Source organism: Oryctolagus cuniculus, chromosome 5 (assembly GCF_051225735.1).
Source record: "Oryctolagus cuniculus isolate XC-2025 breed Fujian yellow rabbit chromosome 5, ASM5122573v1, whole genome shotgun sequence".
NCBI lineage: Eukaryota > Metazoa > Chordata > Mammalia > Lagomorpha > Leporidae > Oryctolagus > Oryctolagus cuniculus.
The window spans coordinates 29,784,081-29,804,245 of NC_142871.1; the positions used below are offsets into that span (position 1 = coordinate 29,784,081).

General features: G+C 39.9%; 1 protein-coding gene across 16 annotated transcripts in view; it reads left to right on the forward strand.

The window, feature by feature from the left end:
* Positions 1 to 20,165, forward strand: part of REPS1 (RALBP1 associated Eps domain containing 1) — a 98,226-nt gene that overhangs the window by 34,434 nt on the left and 43,627 nt on the right. The window lies entirely within an intron of this gene.

Genomic DNA, 20,165 nt, shown 5'->3' on the forward strand with positions numbered 1-20,165 from the left:
TGAAGTACTGGTACAAAGAAAGGAATGATCATTTGGTTGCAGAATAAGAGGGATACAATTTGTTGCAGGTAGAAGGAGAGTCTTAAGGTGGGTCTTGGGGGGGGGTGGATTCTCATAAGCAAATATGGGCTAGAGTATGATCTCACGAGAGGGAAAAGCCAAACAGGGTGGTAGAAGAGCCCAGCCTAGATTCACCATAGGAAGTTTGGGGTTCTTTTACAAAAAGCCTTCAATGTTAGATTCAGCAGTTTGTTCTTTGTAATATAGTAAAATTATTTGGAGCTATACTTGAGGACTGTTGATCTAGTTATCTTTGTAGGAGTGAAGAGAGACAGCAAAGCTGATCCAGGAGTAACACTTTACTCAGTCATCCAGCCAATACATTTATATTGAAAATGTTCATCAGGAGTTGTTCTTGGTGCTAGAAATGTAAGAGGCCTTCCCTGATCTTTGGAGTCTCATTCTTTTGGGAGATACTAATAACAAGTAAGTTATCAGGAGGATCCTTGAGATAGGTCTCTGAGATAATGACATTTCAGCTGAGACCTGAATGACAGAAACCAGCCAAGAAAAGGTCTGAGGAAAACTTACTGAGCATACAGCAAGTGCAAAGGCCCTGAAACAGGAGAAGTCTTGATTTATTGAAGAAGGGGAGAAACATTTTAGAATTTATACAGCTATAATATGTGTTTAAGGACTATATCTGACACAACAGTGAAGAATGAGATCAAGCACGTTTTCAGTAATTATTTTCTCTTTGTTTCACTATTCATTTGTCTCAGAACCTTTAGTTGCTTTGCCAGATAACAAGATCTTTTATAAAGCTATTATATAAAAATCCATTGATGGTTTGAGAATAAGTTTTTACTGTGCAAAGTCATACTTGGAACTCTGAAAGACTATTATATGAATAGGACAGTTAATATGATGCCTATATAGGTGATTATCTTTCATGAAGTGTGGTTTTGCCTTTTCTACCTTGCCCTTAATCTGCTTGCTAGAGGACATTATTGCAGTTTTGCTAATTTTTTGTTTCCATTTTTCTAGTATTATAGAATATATTATGGGACAGAATATGCAGATAGGTGGTCCAAGTGTTTTGTTTGGCTTACATATTTTTAAAAAATTGTTTTGAGCCCATGTTAGCCCTTTGAAGTAGAACTGTATTATAAAATATTCCAGATATCCAGCTTTAGAAAAATCTGAATATGGCATCATTTGGCAAGTTACTTGTATGGTAGCAGAGCGTGTGGATTTGTTCCCTTTACAGATACTTTTTTTTTTTTTTTAAGATTTATTATTCATTTTTATTTATTTGAAAGAAGGGGAGAGAAAGAGAGTGATTGATGGATCTTTTATCCGCTGGTTCATTTCCCAGATGACTGCAAGCCAGGAACTTCATCTGAGTTTCCCATGTGGGTGTCAGGGGCCCAAGTACATGGGCCTGTTCCACTGTTCTTCCCAGGCAGGCCATCTACAGGGAGCTGCATCAGAAGTGGAACAGCCAGAACACAAAGCAGTGCCCATATAGGATACTGGTGTTGTAGGTGGCTTTACCTGCTGTGTGACAGTGCCAACCTCTGGACAATATATTCTTGAAAATGAAGGAAGTGTCACTGGAATTGTGGTATAATGGGTTAAGATGCTGCCTCTGATGCCAGCATCCCATATGGGCACCTTTTTGAGTCCCAGCTGCTTCACTTACCATCCAGCTCCTTTGTAATGCACCTGAGAAAGAAGCAGAAGATGGCCCAAGTGCTTGGGCCTCTGCAACTGCATGGGAAACCTGGTTGAAGCTACTGGCTCTGCCTTTCAAATAAATAAATCTAAAAAAAAAAAAAAAAAAAAGGCCAGGTGCCACGGCTCACTAGGCTAATCCTCCGCCTGCGGTGCTGGCACCCCGGGTTCTAGTCCTGGTCAGGGCACCGGATTCTGTCCTGGTTGCTCCTCTTCCAGTCCAGCTCTTTGCTGTGGCCCGGGGAAGGCAGTGGAGGATGGCCCAGGTCCTTGGTTCCTGCACCCGCATGGGAGACCAGGAGGAAGCACCTGGCTCCTGGCTTCGGATCAGTGCGGTACGTCGGCCGCAGAGCGCTGGCCGCAGCGGCCTTTGGAGGGTGAACCAACGGTAAAGGAAGAGCTTTCTCTGTCTCTCTCTCACTGTCCACTCTGCCTGTCAAAAATAAATAAATAAATCAATAAAGTATGCCTGTCATGCCAAGGAAACAGTTGATGCCTTTTGTTGTGAAAAATAAATAAAATTCAGGCTTTCTGGTGAGAATTAGAACTTTAGAAAATTTTTATTTGCCATGGTGTTTGACTGCTTCCTGTATATAATAACTTTTCTGAAGGGATCACTGGTGATGTTAACAAATGTTATTTTTAAAGTCTATTTTGGAGAGATTGGATTAAGATGGTAGAGTAGGGAGGGAGCATGCTGCTCTAGTCTAGGAAAAGATATTTTTTAAAAAGTGGAAAGAAGGCATTCTCAGGGAAGAGTTAGGGAGAAAAGAGCAGAGGAAACTACACAAATTGGAGGGACACAGTAGACCTACATGGAGGGTGTGGATGAACACAACTCAGGACCCCAGCAGCCAAGAGCTTCTGCACCAGCATTGGGGAGGGATGTGAGACCAGACTGCAGCAGTCCAAGGCGCTGTTCAAAAAGCTGCAGGAAGAGCCTAGAGGGAATCCAGGTTGGTGCCCCATGGAGGATAGTGTACTTGCCAAAGTAGAGGAGAAAAAACAAAGAGGGGGGGGGGGTATGTTTTCTCTGTCCCTGATCACCCTGCAATGGTGTCCTATAACAAGCTGACATAGAGCAGGAGCCATTTTGGATATATGTATCAGCTATGCCAGCTTGTGTCTGTGCCCAGCAACCAGCCAAGTGGAGACTTCTGAGTCTGGTGGGGAGAATAGACAGGGGACTGGGTGCTCATGACTGTGGGAGGCTTGTGTGCTGAGACTGAAAACATTGAGGCTGCATGGGAGGACTCATGGTGTGGCTGGGACTTTGGGCAGTCACTGTGGAAGGCTCCACACAGTCAGGTCTCCCTGGTTACCTGGTGAGGGATATTGATGGGGAATTTGAGCTTATATTGGGGACTGCACAGATCCTTTGTGTGGTGCTTGTGGCTGAGTGGACGAATAATAAACCCACTGGGGCTAGTACCCAGGCACTAGTCTCCTTTGAGAAGAGCGAAGCTGAGTCTACACCAACTGAGAATAAACCTCCCCTCTGATAAGAAAAAACAAAAAAGATTTGCCATGCCAAACCTAGGTGTATCACCTCAGACACGCCCTTCACTCTGGAGCACTGAACAGAGCTCCCTGGCCACACCTACCACATGCCTGTAGGTATTCCCTGAAAGCAGACAGTAGCTAATCCACACAGACTACTCAGTCCAAAGATTAAAAACCCTACAGTCTAAAAAGAAACCAAGGAATATCTCCACAAATGCTGTACAACAAATGACCAATTCAAGAAACAAGAATAAGGAAGATAACATGACGCCCCCAGAAGAAAACAACACTTCAGTACTAGATTGTACAGATGATGAGATTGAAGAAATGCCAGAAATGGAATTCAAAACATTGATCATAGGATTACTTAGAAGTAATCAGAAGCAAATGCATGAACTAATGAAATCCATACATGACATGAAAGAAAATTTCTCCCACAAAATTGAGATCTGAAGGAGAAATCAAAGTGAATTCTTGGAAATGAAAAATTCAGTGGAACAAATAAAACATGCAGTGGAAAGCCTTAACAAGAGAATCAGTGAAGCAGAAAAAAGAATATCCGACTTAGAAGACAAAGCACAGGAAATTATACAATCAGACCAAACACAAGAAGAAATTAGAAAACTAAAGAACACTGTTGGGAATCTACAGGGTACTATCAAATGACCCAACATATGGGTTCTAGGAGTTCCTAAAAGCATGGAAAGAGAGAAGGGATTAAAAGGCCTTTTTAGTGAAATAATAACAGAAAATTTCTGCAATTTGGAGAAAGGGACATCCAATTATTGGAAGCACATAGGACTCCTAATAGACATGACCAGAAAAGATCTTCAGCATGACACATTGTAATCAAACTCTCAAAACATAAAGAGAAGATTCTAAAATGTGCACGAAACACCAGATTACTTTCAGAGGATCTCCAATTAGACTCACAGCAGACTTCTCATCAGAAACCCTACAGGCTAGGAGAGAATGGTGAGATATATTCCAAGTCTTAAGAGAAAAGAACTGTCAATCCAGAATACTATATCCTGCAAAGCTCTCATTTATGAACAAAGGTGAAATAAAAACCTGCCATGACAAACAGAAATTAAAAGAATTTGTCACCACCCATACAGCCTTGCAAAAAAAGCTTAAGGATATGCTAAACATAGAAACATGGTCATCACTACAGAAGAAGGTGAAGGAAGGAAAATTTCCAGTAAAATTACACAGGAAATCTAAAGTAAAAAATAGGAATATTTATGGGAAAATGTCAGGGCAAAGTTGAGTCGCCTTGAATGTAAATGGCGTCAACTCTCTAGTTAAAAGACACAGACTGGCTGAATGGTTTAACAAACAAAACCCATCTATTTGCTGCCTACAAGAAATACATCTGCCCAACAAAATGCGTGCAGACTGAAAGTGAAAAGATAGAAAAAGATATTCTGTGCTAACAGAAACCAAAAGAGCTGGTGTAGCCATCCTAATATCAGACAAAAGAAAATTTAACACAAAAGCTGTTAAAAGAGACAAGGGCACTATGTAATGGTTAAGGGATTAATTCAAATGGAAGATGTTAACTCTTATAAACATATGCACCTAATTATAGGCACCTGGATATTTCAAAGAAATGGTAAGGGATTGAAAGGGAGACATAGACTCAAATACAACAGCAATGGGATTTCAATATCCCACTTTCAGTAATGGACAGATCAGAGAGACAGAAAATCAGCGAGGAAGCAGCAGAGTTAATTGACACTATAGATCAAATGGACCTAACAGAACTTTTCATCCTACATTGAAGAATACACATTCTTCACACCAGTGCATAGAACTTTCTCTAGAATTAACTATACGCTAGGCCATAAAGCAAGTCTCAGCAAATTCAAAAAATTGAAATCATACCATGCATCTTCTCATACCACAATACAATGAAGCTTGAAATCTGCAACTCAGGAATCACTAGAACATATGCAGACAGATGGAGACTGATAGCATGTTCCTGAATGAACAGTGGATCATCGGAAAAATCAAAAGAGAAATAAAAAAATTTCTGGAAACAAATGAAGATGACAATACAAGATATCAAAACTTATGGGATACAGCAAAAGCAGTTTTAAGAGGAAAGTTTATAGCAATTGGTGCCTACGAAAAGAAATTGGAAAGGCACCAAATAAATGAGCTATCAGTGAATCTCAAGGATCTAGAAAAACAGCAAATCAAACCCAAAGCTAGTAGGAGAAAAGAAATAACTAAAATTAGAGAAGAAAGCAATGAAATTGAAACAAAAAAAATACAAAAAAATCAGCAGAACAAAGAGCTGGGTTTTTGAAAAATAAACAGAATTGACACATCATTGGCCCAGATAACTAAAGGAGAGAGAAGACCCAAATCAATAAAATTAGAGATGAAAAAGGAAATGCCATCTTTCCATTTATTTCTATAGCAATAAAATGAATCATCAGAAATTACTATAGAGAACTGTATGCCAACAAATGGGGAAACCTAGAAGAAACTGATAGATTCCTGGACACATACAACCTACCTATGTTGAGCCATGAAAACATAGAAAACCTAAGCAGACCCATTACCAAGAGGGAAAAGTCCAAGGCCAGAAGACTTCACTGCTGAATTCTACCAGACATGAAAGAAGAACTAACTACGATTCTCCTCAAGTTATTCAAAACAATTGAAAGGGAGGCAGTCCTCCCAAACTGTATGAAGCCAGCATCACCTTAACTCCTAAACCCAGAAAAGATGCAACAGAGAAAGTGAACTGCAGATTAGTTTCTCTGATGAACCTAGACACAAAAATCCTCAACAAAATTCTTTCCGATTGAGCACATCAAAAAGATAATTCACTCCGACTAAGTGGAATTTATCCATGGTAGGCAGAGATAAGTAAACATTCACAAATCAACCAATGTGATACATCACATTAACAAACTGAAGAACAAAAACCATAGGATTATCTCAAAAGATGCAGAAAAAGCATTCAATAAAATGCAACACCCTTTCATGATGAAAACTAAGCAAATTGGGTATAGAAGGAGCATTCCTCAACACATCAAGGCAATTTATGACAAACCTATGGCTATTGAATCGGAAAAAGTTAGAGGGCCAGCACTGTGGTGCAGTGGGTTAACACCCTGGCTTAAAGTGCCGGCATCCCATATGGGTTCTGGTTCTAGTCCCAGCTGCTTCACTTCCAATCCAGCTCTCTGTTATGGCCTGGGAAAGCAGTGGAAGATGGCCCAAGTCCTTGGGCCCTTGCACCTGCATGGAAGACATGGAAGATACTCCTGGCTCCTGGCTTTGGATTGGCGCAACTCTGGTGGTTGTGGCCAACTGGGGAGTGAACCAGCAGATGGAAGACATCTCTCTCCTCTCTCTATGTAACTGACTTTCAAATAAATAAATCTTTTTTAAAAAAAGAAAAAGTTGGAAGCATTCCCACTGAGATCTGGAACCAGACAAGGATTCCCACTCTCACTGTTGCTATTCAATATAATTCTGGAAGCTTTAGCCAGAGCTGTTAGGAAGAAAAAAAAAATTAGAGATTCAAATTGGGAAAAGGGAAGTCAAACTATCCATTATTTGCAGATGACATGATTCTATATATGGGGATCCAAAAGATTGCACCAAGAGACTATTGGAACTTTGAGTTTGATAAAGTAGCAGAATGTAAAATCAGTGCACAAAAATCAACAGCCTTTGTATACACAGACAATGCCATGGCTGAGAAACAACTTCTAAGATGAATCCCATTCACAATAGCTACCAAAAAAATCAAATACGTTGGAATAAATTTAACCAAGGATGTCAAAGATCTCTACAATGAGAATTACAATACATTAAAGAAAGAAGTGGAAGAAGATACAGAAAAAAAAAAAAATATCTTCCACGTTAATGGATTGGAAGAATCAATATCAACAAAATGTCCTTACTTCCAAAAGCAATTTACAGATTCAATGCGGCACCATTCAAAATACCAAAGACATTCTTCTCAGATCTAGAAAAAGATGATGCTGAAATTCATATGGAAACACAGGAGAACTTGAATAGCTAAAGCAATCTTATATAACAAAAACAAAGCCAGAGGCATCACAATACCAGATCTCGAGACATACTGCATGGCAGTTATAATCAAAACATCCTGGTACTGGTACAAAATCAGATAAATAGACCAATGAAACAGAATAGAAACGCTAGAAATCAATTTATATTTGACGTAGGAGATAAGACTAATCCTTGGAGCAAGGATAGTCACTTCAACAAATGGTGCTGGGAAAACTGGATTTTCACATGTAGAAGTCTGAAGCAGAACTCCTACCTTACACCTTACACAAAAATCCATTCCAAATGAATTAAAGACCAAAGTCTACAACCTGTTATGATCAAATTATTCAAAAACATTGGGGAAACCCTGCAAGACACTGGCACAGGCAGAGTTCTTGGAAAAGACCCCAGAGGCATAGGCAATCAAAGCCAAAATTAACAAATGGGATTACATCAAATTGAGAAGCTTTTGTATTGCAAAAGAAACATTCAGGAAAGTGAAGAGGCAACTGACAGAACGGGAGAAATTACTTGCAGACTATGGAACTGATAAAGGATTAATAACCAGAACATATAAAGAGATCAAGAAACTCCACAACAACAAAAGAAACAATCCAGTGATGAAATGGGCCAAGGACTTAAACAGGCATTTTTCAAAAGAGGAAATCTAAATGACCAACAGACACATGAAAAAATGTTCAGGGTCACTAGCTGTCAGGGAAATATAAATCCAAACCACCCCAGTTAGAGTGGCTTTTATACACAAATCAATAAACAACAAATGCTGGCAAGGAAGTAGGGACAAAGCTACCCTGATCCACTGCTGGTTGGAATGTAAACTGGTAAAACCACTATGGAAGACAGTTTGGAGATACCTCAGAAATTTGAATATATGCCTACTATATGATCCAGCCATCCCACTCCTGGGAATTTACACAAGGGAAATGAAATCAGCATATGAAAGAGTTACCTGTACCCCCATGTTTATTGCAGCTCAATTCATAGTAGCTAAGATGTGGAATCAACCCAGATACCCATCCAACTGAAGACTCAATACAGAAATTATGGGATATGTACTGTATGAAATACTACACAGAGGTAAAAAAAAAATGAAATATGGTCATTTGCAACAAAATGGGTGAAATTGGAAAACATCATACTTAGTGAAATAAGCCAGTCCCAAAGGAACAGATACCATATGTTCTCCCTGATCTATGGTAATTAGTACAGCACTTAAATGGCAGTCTGTAGAAGTAAAATTGACGCTTTGAGAAGCAGTGACTTGAACAGCCCTTGTCTTGACTGTTGAGTAACAGGTTTTTTGTTTGTTTTTGTTTCTTCTTCATACTATTTGTTGATCTCTTTACTTAACATAGAATTAATCATATGTGTATAAAGTCCATTGAAATTAGAGCTCAGCAAAAAATGAGTGGGAAGAAGAGAGGGAGGAGGACATTTTAACTATAAAGGTGTATAGTTCTGCATAGATTTCTTTTTTTAAGATTTATTTTTTATTATTTATTTGAAAAAGTTATGCAGAGATAGGAGAGGCAGAGAGAGAGTTATTCCATCCGATGGTTCACTCCTCAGATGGCTGCGATGGCCAGAGCTGTGCCGATATGAAGCCAGGAGCCAAGAGCTTCTTCCAGGTCTCCCACTTGGGTGCAGGGGCCCAAGGACCTGGGCCATCTTCTGCTTTCCTAGGCCACAGCAGAAAGCTGGATCGGATGAGGAGCAGCTGGGACTCAAACTGGCACCCATATGGGATGCCAGCTGTTCAGGCCAGGGTATTAACCCGCTGTGCCAAAGCGCCGGCCTTGTGCATAGATTTCTATGGACTTACTACTAAGAGTACAGTTTAAAAACTTGCCATGGGTCCCCAAATTCCAGTAAACTGGATGTTAAAAATGTCATCTTAAGTGTTGACAGTGACCATATTAAGTGTTAAAGGGATCATATAGATAGAATTAAGTGTTAAAAAGGCTCATATAAATAAGATCAGATATCTGGCAGTTAGAAGAAGAGAATGTTCCAACATGTGAAACAGTCCACACAGTGGACTCATAGAATGACAATCACTTTATATAGTATTCTGACCTCCGAATCAGCCCTTAAGTCATTGTGGTCTGGCTGAAAAGCCCATGAGAACAATTCAGGCATGGAAAGCCAAGACACTGTTGCAAAAAAATATCCTACATGACGGACCTCTGTGTGTGAGACCCCATTGGAAAGAAGTGGTCATCAAAGAAGGAGGTACTTTTTTCTGAATGGAGGCAAGAGCTTCCACTCTGCTTATGGCCTTATATAAATACTGAGGGAATTTGTGATTCAAAAGGCTTCCAGAGCCTTGGCAGCTCATGCCAAGAGCCTCGGGTGATCACTGAGGTCATACGTAAGAGTGTTAATTGTTAAATTAACAACAGGAGTCACTGTGTACTTACTTCCCATGCAGGACCTCTGTCCTCAGTGAGTTGTATTATGAGAATTAACTGTAAAACTTGTTCTCAAACTGTGTGTGTGTGTGTGTGTGTGCGCACACAACTTGTTGAAATCTTTACTTAGACTTGGTCTTATGTGTATACAGTTAATTGAAAATGAATCTTAATGGAGAATGGGACAGGGAGGAGGAGGTAATGTGGGAGTGGGAGGGTGGGTATTGTGGAAAGAATCACAATATTCCTAAAGTTGTACTTATGAAATTTGTACTCATTAAAAAAAAGCTATTTTATAAATGAAATGTGTTAAATTTGGAAAATTTATATAACATATCAGACCAATAAATAATATTGATCAATGTAGATGTTATACACCACAAAGCACTAATGATTTTCTTAAATATTTATTTATTTGAAACGTGAAGTGACAGAGAAGAAGGGGGGGGGGGGGCAAAGAGAGATCTTCCAACCATGGTTTGCTCTCCGAATGATCACAGATCCCATGTTGAAAGTAACTTTTACGCAGTTACTACATGTTGAGGTTTGATGAATTTTCTGAAAATAATGTCAGAATTATCTGAAAGGCTACTTAAATATTTCTTTTTCTACACATATCTGTATGAAGTCTTAAGTTTTGTCACATACGTACTACCTAGCATAGTAAACTGTACACAGAAACAGAGGAATCTCCTAAACAAGATGTTAATTAAGAAAAGTTGCACAAATGTAAAATAATACACTCTCCTTGCTTGATGTTTTTAATTATTATTTTCCTAAAATCTGTTATGTGATATAGAATTTTTATTTGTATTCATAGACTCATGTTTTTAATTTTTCTATTTTAAATTTGAATAAGGTAAATATCAGTAAATACAACACACAAAAACAAGGATCTTGGAGCAATTTCAATTATTTTTTAAAGCATGTGTAAGAATCTTGAGACCAAAAGATATGCAAATCACTATTATACAGTGTTGATTCCTATAGTGTGTTAAACAGAGTGATATATGGACCATTCATTCTAAAGCATTTTAAATACACATTCTGAAATCTCCCAAAAGGATATGTATGATATACTTCAACTTACATGACTACCCATCCTTTGACATTTTGGAGCCGCTGTTCTGTTAAACATAGACTTCTGTCTAGCTGTGTTCCAAAGGCGGCTGCAGACAGGGTAGTTTTGGACTCAGACTACACTGGCTTTCAATCCTGGCTCTGACCCTTATTAGCCTCAGTTTTCTTTCCTGTGAACTGGGAATAATTGTAGCCAACATTAGAGGATTAATCAGAATATTAAATAGAATAACTAGTAAACACCCATCCTAATAATAAGTACTCATTATAGTTGTTTCCTACTTTCTAGTAGATGTGAATCTCCATTGCAAGTATTCCCATGTTACTAAAGCTAGTGAGTCACAGAGTTGTACAGACTGGTCTAACAAGTTAATTGAACAATAGGAGTTGAAGTGACTGGTTAGCCAGTGTTGTGCATGTAAGTGGACTAAATTGTCCAGGCTTTTAAACCATCAAAAAGATATTATGACCACTGGCCCAATCCCACTTAAACCAAAGAATTGTTCTGATAATGAAAATGATAGAGTCATTGTTTCATTTTTAACCTGATAATGTCTGGAATGGGAGGATCCTGCTTTCTGTCATGTTTTATTAATCTTGCTGATAAAATTTCATTGTAGAAAGTGTTGGCAACTTTCTGGGATGATCCTATCTCAGCATTATGCATAGCTTCAATGTATTCCTCATTCCATTTTTTTCTGAGTTCTTCAACTCTCTGATTCAGCTCATAGATTGAAGGTCATACCTGTAGTTGAGCAACTGTCTTACGTTGGTCTTTTCTCAACTGTGTAAGAGACAACTTCCATCAGCCTTGTTGTCTTCGCATTCCCTGTACCCTCACCTCATAGGAATGGAGAACTTTCCCGTTTGATACACTTCCATTTTCACTGTGTACTGGGCATTGAGGAAGACAAAACTTGCTTTAGGACTTCCTGAGAGCACTTGGTCTGTACATATCTGCATTATCCTGGGAAAAGGACCATGTACCAACATGTGGCAGTGCAAACAGAAAGGCACACCCAGCAACTGGATGTAACTCTGCCCTTTGGCAAGCTGCTTAGCCTTCTGTTTCTTCTATGAAATGGGCCTACCAGCTCTTTTATTTTGAAGGATTAGATTGGAAAACTTTGGGTATTTACCACTGTGCTTGGTATTTTGTGTGCTGAAAAAATGTCAACTCCTTTTCTTACCCCCTGCTGACTCCCATATTTGTATATCGGGAGTAAACAATGTACACATAGGTATTTTTACTCATTAGAAAGATATCTGGATTGTTATTAAAGAACTATTTCTTCTTGTTTTATGCAGTTTTTAAAACTACTTCTATGTCTGTGGCATACCAGGTAAGGGCAACAGCCAGATACTGCTGATAGAGTACAAAAAACGGTAGTTTGGCAACAAGGGGAAAGCCACAAATTATTACAAAGAACAAAACAGAAGCTCTGTTAATAGTGTTAAATCATTATGTGAAAGAAAAACAAATTTTTCTTAAAGGCCCTGAATACATAATTGCATTCAGTGTTGTACAATGTACTAATTCGTTTCTAAAATCTGCAATGTCAGAAATACAAGAGAATCTGTGTTGAGTATACCTTTTAAAGGTACATGCTTTTGGTTCTCATTAGCGTAATTTCTCCTGATTTTGAAAAACCAGGAGTTAACAAAGGCTTTTAATAACAAGCAGCATTTCCTCCCCTTCCTACAGAACTACTTTGAATTTATTATATTGTTCCTTCAATGATTTCCAAAAAAGCCACATTATTGTGACTTACCAATTATAGATATTAATCTCCTCAATTTGCTTGTTGTGTACTTTCACATATTTAATTGGTTACATTTGTTCTTTCACTGGAATTCATTGTTTAGTATGTTTTGTGTCTAGGTGGAATCTAAAAGTTGAAAACAAAAAGCATTTACATTAGGAATTAAAAATTATTTTTACTTCAGATCCACGTATTCAGTATTGTGCTGTGATTACAGCTTTTCTCCCTGGACTTTTTGCAGTTGTCTCTCATTTTTTGCCTTTCACGCTTTGCTTTATTCTTTGGGTTCTATTCTTTATTTTCCTGAAAGGTTCTTCTAGGAGCCGCCACCATCTTTTTAAAAAAGATTTGTTAGTTTATTTGAAAGGCAAAGAGAGAGAGAGGTCTTCCATCTGCTGGTTCACTCTTAAAATGGCCACATTGGCCTGGGCTTGGCTGATCCAAAGCCAGAAGCTTCTTCCTGGCCTTCCACATGGGTGCAGGGGCCCAAGGACCTGGGCCATCCTCCACTGCTTTCCCAGGCCATAGCAGAGATCTGAAGTAGAGCAACTGGGACTCCAACTGGCGTTCATATCCAGCCCCTCTGGTTGGTTGCCTTCTGTTATTTCACTCTAATGTGGACTGGTTGCTTTCTTGGTGGATTGCATAGCTGACATTGTGCAAACTTTGTGTTTTCTGGGGATGTTTCTACTTTTCCTTGGATATTCTGTTCCCTAAACTTTATTGAATGACATTCTCTCATATTTTCCCAAGAATGGGTTATTTTTGCATGTATGAAAGGGCCCATTCTTTTCATCAGTTTTGTTTGTTTGTATATAGAATCCTAGGTGGGAAATATTTTTTTCTTAGATTGTTTTCTGATATTCAGTGTTAATATTGAGAAGTCTAATTCTAGATTGGTAGATTGGTAGATATTTCTTTTCTTTTCTTTTTTTTTTCTTTTTTTTCTTTTTTTTTTTTTTTGACAGGCAGAGTGGACAGTGAGAGAGAGAGACAGAGAGAAAGGTCTTCCTTTGCCGTTGGTTCACCCTCCAATGGCCGCTGCGGCTGGCGCGCTGCAGCCGGCGCACTGCGCTGATCCGATGGCAGGAGCCAGGTGCTTCTCCTGGTCCCCCATGCGGGTGCAGGGCCCAAGAACTTGGGCTGTCCTCCACTGCATAGCAGAGAGCTGGCCTGGAAGAGGGGCAACTGGGACAGAATCTGGTGCCCCGACCGGGACTAGAACCCGGTGTGCCGGTGCCATAGGCAGAGGATTAGCCTATTGAGTCGTGGCGCCGGCCTGGATATTTCTAAAGTGACAAATACTTCCCCCCTGCCTCCCTCTCTGCCCCCTCTATCTTGGAAAATTTTTATATCTTTGTCTTATCCTTGCTGTTCTAAGTGCCATAGCAATGTGTTTAAATCTTGAGTACTCAGTAGATTCCTGCAATCTGAAAACTTGTGTCCTTTGGCTTTGGGAAAAGTCTCTTTAATTATTTACTGTGTTCTTAGACTGTGGACCTCACTTTCTTTCTGGATTAGTCCTCTTTGTTTATTTCTCTCATATTTTTCAGTTTTGCCTGCCTTCAGTCACTTTCTAGAGAGATTTTTTTTCTCCATTTTATTTTCCAGTATTTCTCTTGAACTTTGTACATATCAAAACGTCTTGTTCTGTTCCTTTTTCATAGTGACCTGTTTTAGCTTTGTGGTTAGAGTATTATTACCTTATATTTTTCAGAAGATACTCGCCAGGGAGTTTTTCATTGTGCTTTGTTCCCTGCCCTACTTCTTTCAGAACTGTTAAATATTTTGTTGCTGCTGCTGCTGTTTGAAAATGTAGCAGTTTGTTCAGTTTATAGGCTTTCCTCAGTTGCTTGTTGATCTTTGGTTCATGTTAAGGATGAGGCAGTGGAGAAACTGCTCTGTATACTTGAGCAGACCATGGGTATCTAAAGTGAGTAATACTTCTCCAAAGCCCGTGTTCTTTATCAGTGGATCAGTACTGACTCTTAATTGAAATTAGTCAATGCTGGAAGCAGACCTTTCTCTAGGGCAACAACCCCAATCCGCAGCAGTTGTCTTAAATCTTCCCAGACCTTCTTTACTAATAGACCTTCCTGGTTTTTGCTGGTCTGTTTGCATTTGCTTTGAGGGTGACACCTGGTTACTGGTGTCTGTGAGTGGCAGTAGAGATGGAACCTTTAGTCATTCCTAGTGGGATGAGTCTGAATTTTGCAGGGCAAATTGTTTCTTCTCCATGGATATTCTTGGCACTTACTTCTTTTGCTCTGTTTCACTAATCACCTCTCCATCCACTTTCTGATGGCTAAAATTTATTGAAATTTCATGTCAGCTGACTGTTCCCCTGCTCTATTATTTATTGATTAGTGTTTGTTCCATTACTGCCATTTTGATGAGATTTTTGAAGGCAAAGGAGGTAAATTTCTGTGTTCAGTATATTGCCTTAAGGAGTTTAAAATACCTTTTTTAAAATACAGATTTATTGAGGCTGGTGTTGTGTAACAGGTTAAGCTGCTGTATACAAGGCCAGCATCCCATATGGGCACCCGTTTCAGTCCTGGCTGCTCCACTTCCAATCCAGCTCCCTGCTATTGCCCCAGGGAAAGCAGCTGAAGACGGCCAAGTCCTTGGGCCCCTGCATACACATGGGAGACCTAGAAGAAGCTCCTGTCTTCAGCCTGGCCATTTGAGGAATGAACCAGCAGATGGAAGATCTTTCTCTGTCTCTCTCTGTAACTCTGCCTTTCCAATAAGTAAAATAAATCTTTTTTTAAGAAATAAAAGAGAGGGGCTGGTGTTGTGGTGTAGCAGATAAAGCTGCTGCCTGCAGTGCCTGCATCCCATATGGGCACTGATTCAAGTCCTGGCTGCTCCACTTCTGATCTAGCTCTCTGCTATGGCCTGGGAAGGCAGTAGAAGATGGCCCAAGTCTTTGGGTCCCTGCACCTACATGGGAGACCTGGAAGAAGCTCCAGGCTCCTGGCTTCAGATCAGTGCAATTCTGGCCATTGTGGCCGTCTGGGGAGTGAACCAGCTGATAGACAGTCCTCTCTCTCTATCTCTATCTCTATCTCTTTTTGCCTCTGCCTCTCTGTAACTCTGCCTTTCAAGTAAGTAAATAAATATTTTTTTAAAAATGAATATTTGAAAGGCAGACAGGGACAGAGACAGATCTTCTATCTACTGGTTCATTCCCTAAATGCCAGCAACAGGTGTGCCAGGCTGAAACGAGGACCCAAGAACTCTATCCTGGTCTCCCACATAAGTGGCAGGGGCCGTAGAACTTGGGCCATCATCTGCCGCTTTTTCAGATGCATTGACAGGGAGCTGACTCCAAAGCAGAACATCTCGGATGTGAACTAGCACTGCTGATATGAGATGGCAGCATCTCGAGTGGTAGTTTAACTGCTACATCACAATGCTGTCTCCTAAAATACTTCTACGTGATTGGTTCAAGTACTGTCTGACTGATACAGTGATTCCCTAACCACATTGATCAGTATGGGTACTGAAGTAAATAACATCTAGTCATTTTTTTCTAGACACATTAATGGCCTTTTGGTAAATATTATGGAACACATTTAGAAGTCAACACTGCCTTACCAAGTGCTGATAATAGTTTGTGATGCCAATAAAATTAACGAAAATATTGTCCTCCCTTTCTAGTCTCAGACCACACAGCCAGGATGTCAGTATCATGTCATAGTCAGAGTTTTCAGTACTTAGTGTTTATATATATATATATATATATATATATATTTAAATTTATTTATTTAAACGGCAGAGTTACACAGAGGCAGAGAAGTCTTCCATATGCTGGTTTACTCCCAAATGGCTACAACTGTCAGGGCTAGGCCAGGCCAAAACCAGGAGTTTCTTCCAGGTCTCCCACATGGGTGCAGGGGCCAAAGGACTTAGGCCATCTTCCACTGCTTTCCCAGGCTCAATAGCAGGAAGCTGGATCAGAAATGGAGCAGCTGGGGGATTTGAACCAGCACCTATATGGCATGCCAGCATCGCAGGTGGTGGGCTTTACCCATTACATCACAACGCTGGCCCCAGCTGTGTTAAATTTTTTTTTCTTTTAAAGAAAAAAGCACACGATACTTTGCTCATCATAGGATTTTTTTAAAAGATGTATTTATTTATTTTAAAGTCAGAGTTACACAGAGAGGCAGAGAGAAAGAGGGAGATCTTCCCATCCGCTGGTTCACTCCCCATTTGGCCACAATGGCTGAAGCTGCACCGATCCAAAGCCAGGAGCCAGGAGCTTCTTTTGGGTCTCCCACATAGGTGCAGGGGCCCAAGCACTTTTGCCATCTTCTACTGCTTTCCCAGCCATAGCAGAGAGTTGGATTGGAAGTGGAGCAGCCAGGACTCGAATTGGAGCCCATGGGGGATGCTGGCACTGCAGGTGTTGGCTTTACCCGCTGCTTTACAGTGCTGTCCTCTATGTTAAATCTTAAAGTATATTTCATTTCTAGAAAGTTTTTCTTGTACTTGCACAAAAATATTCATGGAATTATTTGTATCAGAAAACTGGACAAAACTAAACATCCAGCTGTAGGAAATTGGTTAATTTGTGATAGGAATATCCATACAGAGGGATACCATGTGGACAAGAGGGGCCTGTGGGTGCTGCCATGAGAAGGTCTGAGTTGTGGAATGTGTAAAATGTTATGCAGTGTGACCTATGTGTCTAAAATGTACACTGTATGTGCTGGTGTGTCTGAATACATGTAGAAAAACATTAGAACTAGGAAAGGAGTTACTTCTGGTGAGGACTGTAGGGACTTCTTTCTGTATCCTTGAATACCATTTTATTTATTTTACCATGTTATATAAATTTTATAGTGTTGACAAAATAAAGCTTTGTAGTTTTCAGTAGCTATTTTAAGTATACTTGTTCCAACCACCACTAACCAGCCCTGGGATTCCAACATGAGTTAGAAATCTGATGGAAGCATCTGGGAGTCTGTAGTCTAGCTAGTGCCTCAGGTGCTCCTCTGTGTCAGGTGATTATGTTAGAGAAGGTATATACACATAACCAAATATGCATAGATTATTAGGAAATTACAATAGAGAGGAAATCAGAAGAATGAGTTACCTTGAATTGTGCCAAACTAATAAACTTCAGAATTTATAGATGATAAATTATTCTCTAGGGAATTATCAGCTATTTTAGAAATAGGAAACCTAGTTTACATAACATAGAAAAAACTGAAATGTGTCAACCCAGCCCGTGTCATAGGTGAATTCTTTCCAGTCTTCATGGCACATCCAATGCCTACCCTATTTGTAGTATTTCAGAGCAGAGAGAAAAAAGGCTTGCCAGATCAGCTTACAATGCCAATGTAACACCAACTCAAAAACCTAGCAAAGATTACATTTTTAAATTATTTCCAATTTTTATTTGAAAGACGGAGACAGACATTCTTCCATCCTCTGGTTCATTTGCCCAGTTCCCTCAATGCCCAGGGCTGGAGCCAGGATCCGAAATGCAACCCAAGTGTCCCATGTGGGTGGCAAGAACCCAATTGCTTGAACTATTCCCACTGCCTCCCAGAGTCCTGCTTTGGCATGAAGCTGGAGTCAAAACTGGGAATGGAACCCAGGCACTCCAATGTGGGGTGTGGCCTCTTTAATCACCAAGCTGAATACTTCTGACTTTTTCAGTAGTCAATAATTGAGGAAGATTGAGGAAATCCCCCCTTTTCATTCTAAGAAAAATTCCAGTTTATTATTAATATTATTAATCATAATGGACCATCTAAGAAAAATGTATAAAGGCCTTTCTAACTATAAAGTTACAAAGAGAGGTTATGGCTAAAAAACCATGAAGAGGGGAAAATAATTATATAATTATTGTATAATGTAAAAGTTTGTACCACCAAAACAGTTGTTTGAAAAACAGTGCTGCTCAATCAGCAGAACCAGGAAATAGCACGTGCAGTATAATCTGACTTGTGCATGCGTCTTCAGCTTCATCTGCTGCTGCCCCGTTCCCCACCCCCAACAGCCACACTCTGTGACTGGCGTTTTCCTTCCTCTTGGAGGCTTAGAGTAGATTCGGTTTCTGACACATAGTTGATAACCAGTAAATAGTGGCTGAATGAATGAGTGAATTCCCTGTCAATCTCTAAGTCAATATTAATAATGTAGTAAAACCTAAAGACCTACAACTCATTTTAAAGTCAGTAGAGAACAAGTTGAGTACTTCTCAGAAAAATAAATGTGAATGACTAGCAAACATAAAACAATAAATACAAAATAAAATCTGACTCCCTTGAACACTACCACCTTATTTTGTGTCTCTTTTTTTAAGTTTTGTGGTTGTGTATCAACATTCTTTTTAAAAATTTTTTAAATTAATTGAGAGAAAAAGGGCACACTCCTCTACCTGTGGCTCCCCAGAATGCCTATAGTGGAACCCAGGAGCTGAGAACTCAATCCAGGTTTCCTATGTCGTGGACGGGAACCCAAGTTTCAGCCTTCACCTGCAGCCTCCAAGTTTTGTGCTTTAGTGGGAAGCTGGAATTGAGAGGTGGAGCTGGGCTTGGACTCAGGCTCTCTGATCGGGATTTCAGCATCCTGCAATCTTAACCATTGTGCCAAAAGCCTGCCCCTGCCTCTTCATTTCCTTCTTTCTTTAAAAATGTTTGTTTATTTATTTGAAAGGCAAGAGTTAGGGGAGAGAGAGAGAGAGCTTCCATCCACTGGCACTTCCTAAATGGGGCTGGGCCAGGTCCAACTCAGGAGCCCAGAGCTGCATCCTGACTTGTGACATGAGTGGTAGGGGCCTAAGCACTTGGGCCATCTTTTGCTCCTTTCCCAGGCACATTAGCAGGAAACTGGATTGGAACTGGGGCAACTGGGACTCAAACCAGTGTCCATACCAGCATTGCAGGTGGTGCAACCCGCTTCATCACAACACCAGCCCCTATCTCCTCATTTCTAACCATTCCTTGAATGTCTCCCCTGGTTGCTAACAAACTGTGATCTCCTTTCAGGGCTTCCCTTTATCTGGTGTATACTGGCAGGTTTTAGGCGCTTTGTTTGTAAGCAAAAATAGTTAAGAATGAACTGTGGTCCCCTAAGAGATGTCAGGTGAGAAGGAAAGGGTAAGAGATCAGGACGTAAGCACAGGAAAAATGCTTGCATTGCCTGCAAGTCTCTGTGTGGCCTGCCTTTGTTAACTCTCTTTGCCTCATGGGTCCCTTAATGGCGGTTAACTTTATCCTCTTTGCCCTTTTCAATTTCCTCAGAAGTTCATGCCCCTTAGTGGCAGAAACAGGAACTTCTTCCAGTGCTGATCAATCAGCAAAAATGGCTTTTCTTGTGTGCATGTAAGCAAATGGTTATTGTTGTGCTGCATTGCTGAACTGCTGAAAGGTGCTTTCTTTGCAGTTATGTAAATACTTTTCTTTAGACTTCATACCAATACCACATCTTAGGGGAGGTCATTTTCTTCCTTTGAGTATTTTGAGGAAAAGAAAATGACTAGGTATGCTCCCTTTCTCCAAGAATTTGTATTATTTGAGAATACATGACAAAGATATTTAGTCTGTATTTTCAGATAAATTTATCATGCGTGTGTGTTAGCAATCTT